The sequence below is a fragment of the Triticum urartu genome, chromosome 5, assembly GCF_003073215.2.
Source record: "Triticum urartu cultivar G1812 chromosome 5, Tu2.1, whole genome shotgun sequence".
In the NCBI taxonomy this organism is placed as follows: Eukaryota; Viridiplantae; Streptophyta; class Magnoliopsida; order Poales; family Poaceae; genus Triticum; species Triticum urartu.
Genome location: NC_053026.1, coordinates 448,791,347 through 448,795,840, shown reverse-complemented (window position 1 = coordinate 448,795,840; position 4,494 = coordinate 448,791,347). Strand labels below are relative to the sequence as shown.

General features: G+C 49.9%; 1 long non-coding RNA gene across 1 annotated transcript; it reads right to left on the bottom strand.

Annotated features, from left to right (window-relative positions):
• On the bottom strand, positions 1-1,349 carry LOC125509682. Its single transcript, XR_007284188.1, has 2 exons — positions 819-1,349; positions 1-538 (listed from the first exon to the last, which is right to left on the bottom strand). It is a non-coding gene; the product is annotated as an uncharacterized LOC125509682 (long non-coding RNA).
• Between the last annotated feature and the right edge of the window lie 3,145 nt (positions 1,350-4,494).

Below are 4,494 nucleotides of genomic sequence, written 5' to 3'. Positions count from 1 at the left end.
TTATAATAAACTCACAAGTAAAGAACACTCGCATCTCCCATCCTGGTACATCTAACTCAGTCAAACCGACAAGCTCTACGTAACGCCTCACACTGGTTCTTCTAGCTGACACAAACATGACCTGCTTAGCTTGGTTAACAACCACTAGGCTATGCCAAAATCAGCGAGTGCGCAGCTAGCTCCTGCCTCCAGCTACTTCCCTGGAGCACTGCGTGGGGCGCTCGAATGCATCAAGCACGTATGGCAAACATAGTACACATGGATCGAGTACAACTTTATTAACGGCGATGGCGACCATGGACGGTGGAAGAAAGACGATTGGCACGACCTATAGGAGTCGTCCTTCTGGTGTAGTACAATGTGGACTTCGGCAACGCCATTCATATGGCCGGGAGGTAGCAACGCCCGGTGGAGACGTGGCACGGAAGGTCGCAGGCTGGAGGAGCGACGCTAGGAGCTTGCTTGCTGGAGCAGCGGGAGAAAGAGGTATGTTGCAGGGCGGCCGTCCGCGTTTATGCATCAGGGAAAGGGGCCATAGCTGCGGGTGAGAAAGCAATGTTCATAAACGTGTTGCTCATTCACTGAAATCGATGGAACTATTCTAGTCTGATACTCCCTCCGTTCCTAAATATTTGTCTTTCTAGACATTTCAAATGACTACTACATACGGATGTATGTAGACATATTTTAGAGTATAGATTCACTCATTTTGCTCCGTATATAGTCACTTGTTGAAATGCCTAGAAAGACAAGTATTTAGGAACGGAGGGAGTACTTCACAAATTTTAAATCTAAGCAGAGTTTTTGCTGCAACTTACCTTGTGGAAAATCACTAGATCCGAGATCGCACGACTTCTTTCTTTATCATATCTAAACTTCAGATTAGTGCCTTCCCATTTTTTGCTCTGGCACGCTGTACAAGCTTCAGATAGTACATTAGAGAGCAGGAGCACAGTACACAACACTGGACGCGAGTAGCAGCAAGCTTTTCCATCAATTAGGAAATTGATGAAAATAATGAAAGAACACTTACTTGATAACGAAGAAACATGGTGAAAAAATTCAACAGAAAAAATACAACTATAATATCAGTTTTTCACATTCTACACAGTTAATTCTTTTTTAACAACACACATATGAAATTAATAACGAATCAAAACTCGGAAAGGGACTCTCTTTTATGCAGATGTAGACCCAATCATTCATGATTCTTCTTTAACATACTATAAGATGAACAACAGAGAAGCATCCATACCAACAATACTGACTTGCAAACAATATTGTAGAAACAAACATCAGAGTTATCATTGCTTGAGCGAGTAGAGCTGAGGCAGCCATGGAATTAGTAGTCGAGGAGCGTCCATTTTTTCTATAGCCTAATGTTGTCAGTCCAAGCATGCACATAACCGATGAAATTGATTTCAAGCTCCAAGTGCAGCAGCCTATGGAAAAGCTAGCAAATAACAACAACTTCAACCAGCGAAAGGGCACAACATAGAGCAACCGCAGTAGTGCAGCAGGCAGATTTACATGGAGCAGCAGAGGTTCACACGTTCAAGCAAGAGACGACGGGGAAGTTCGATCAGAGGTGCCGGAGCAGGTCACGTACTAGAGATGCCAAGGCAGGATGCAGATGGAAACACCTCGATCAGTTAGTAGATGAACTTCTAAAGTATACCAATGTTGAACTACAAAAAAAGTGGCTCCAGAAGCCCCATGACGAATTAGACCACACGGTTGGGGATCCATCTATCTCCTACATCACCAGACGAGCTCTGGCCATGAGGAAGAACACAAACGGTTCTCACCATGAACTTGACCATAGCCTTTTGCATCAGAAAGAAAAAAAAAGAGCATGAGCAGAGAAGACACAGGCGCCGCCGTGCGTCGCTGGTCGCGTCGTGCTACCAGGATCCTGCTCCGGTGCGGTGAGAGAGGTCGAGGACAGGGGGAGCGGTGCCCAGCAGCGATAATGGAGTTGGCCGGAGGGAGGGCGGGGCGTGCTGCGGCCTGCCGGAGGGGAACGCGGGCGGCGGGGCGGTCGCCGGAAGGAAACGCGAGGGCATGCGACCCAAGAGGCGGCCGACCCCGTCGTCACTTGGGGCGCGTGGCCGAAGGGAGGGCGGGGCACGCTGCGGCCTGCCGGAGGGGAACGTGGGCGGCAGGCGCTCGCCGGAAGGAAATGCATGGGCGCGCGACCGGGGAGGCGGTCGATCCCGTCGCCATTGGGGACGTTCCGGCGGCTGCCGGAAGGTGCGAGAGAGTTGGGGCGGGGCACCTATGGCGGGGGATGGGTGAGGGAGTCCTGGATTAGGGGGTTCCCGGACAGCCGGATTATATCCTTTGGCCGGACTGTTGGACTATGAAGATACAAGATTGAAGACTTCGTCCCGTGTTCGGGTAGGTCTCTCCTTTGCGTGGAAGGCAAGCTTGGCAATTTGGATATGTAGATCTCCTCCCTTGTAACCGACTCTGTGTAACCCTAGCCCCCTTCGGTGTCTATATAAACCGGAGGGTTTAGTCCGTAGGACAACAATAATCATAATCATAGGCTAGCTTCTAGGGTTTAGCCTCTACGATCTCGTGGTAGATCAACTCTTGTAATACTTATATTATCAAGATTAATCAAGCAGGAAGTAGGGTATTACCTCCATCGAGAGGGCTCGAACTTGGGTAAACATTGTGTCCCCCGCCTCCTATTACCATCCGCCTTAGACGCATAGTTCGGGACCCCCTACCCGAGATCCGCCAGTTTTGACACTGACATTGGTGCTTTCATTGAGAGTTCCACTGTGCTGCCACGATAAGGCTTGATGGCTCGTCTTGTTGTCAAGGATGACATTACCTCGGGGGGAGCCCTGGCTATAGGCCAAACTCTCCAACTAGGCGGCTTCATCATGACTGCCCGTTCGGCCGTCGCGCCGATGATGACTTCCCGGGTCATCAAAAACAGCCTCCACGTCGGCTTGGGATTCGCCGAGAAGATGGATCCAACAGATATCTCTTCCTTGAACAAGCTCTTGGATTGCATCGCCGCCCTGGGAGTCGCAACGGACTATGATCGGATCGGGCTTAAACCCGACCAAAGGGAGATTAACTCTCCGCCGGTCACCCATCAGATAGCGGTGGTGGAGGAGCAATGTAGCAATTCTTCCTCTATTTTGAGGACAAACTATGTCCGGATTCCCGAGCTCTCCGAGCCGGGTACCCGTCCACGGGAGGACATGGCCCAAGCTTCGAACCTAGAATCAGACAACGGGCTAGAACTATTGGGCAAAATCCCGGAGTCCGAACTGCCAAGCTCGGAAACTCCTCTGCCCCTGGGTCTCAGATCGGGTCAGGGTTCGGACCTAAATATGCCCACCCACCCAGACTCAAGTGATCTTTCCCGAACAAAATTCTGGGACCCTCCGACTCTCACTAAACCCCCCGTCCAAACTAAAAGGGTGTACTCTCATAAGTCATCTGATCCAATTACAAATAAACAAAAGCCCACTACAGGGCGTAGAACTGTATTGGAAGGATGGCTCAATGGGCCATGCAAAATTCACAGTACAACGGATACCATGCGAACACACAGCCTTAGAGCATATTGGATACTCCGGCAGGTGGCCAAGAGCGGCGAGGATATCCTCATCAACAATACAACAGAGCACCATCCCGTGGAAAATAACAATACAGTATTGACAGTCTTCAAGACCTTCGCCTCAAATAATAGGCACAAGCGAACACTCCGTAGCCTTGCCGAAGTCTGCCACGTTGCAGCAATAAATCCATGGAACGACACATCCATAACCTTCAATGCTAGTGACGAACCTCAATTCTAAACAGCCCGAGCACCAGCCGCTTTGGTCCTTAGTCCAATTGTGGACGGCTTCCGGCTTACTAAAGTGCTCATGGACGGTGGTAGCGGATTAAACCTCATCTACGAGGAAACTCTTAGCAAAATGGAAATAGACAAGAGCCGCATTGAGCAAAGCAGCACGACCTTCAGAGGAATCATCCCTAGCCGTGAGGCACGATGTGCGGGAAAAATCACACTAGATGTGGTATTCGGCACGCCGGAGAATTATAGGTCCAAAGAAATCACATTCCAAGTGGCCCCGTTCAGTAGTGGATACCAGGCCCTTTTAGGGCGGGAGGCATTCATGATCTTCCAAGCTATACCCCATTACAGGTACATGAAGCTCAAAATGCCCAGGCCCAATGGAATCATCACTCTGGCTAGTGATCCGGACATAGCACTCCATGCTGAAAATAAAACCGCCGCACTAGCCCTCGAGGCGTTATCCGAAGCCCTTGCGGCCGAAGAACTAACTGAGCTGCGCTCCACGGTGGATAGGGACGACGTGATACTCGACAAAAGACCCAAGTCCGCCTCTTTTAAACCAGCGGATGAAATAGTCAAATTCCAGGTCCACCCAATGGACCCTACAAAAACATCATCTATCGGGGCATGATAACCCACAAGTATAGGGGATCGCAACAGTTTTC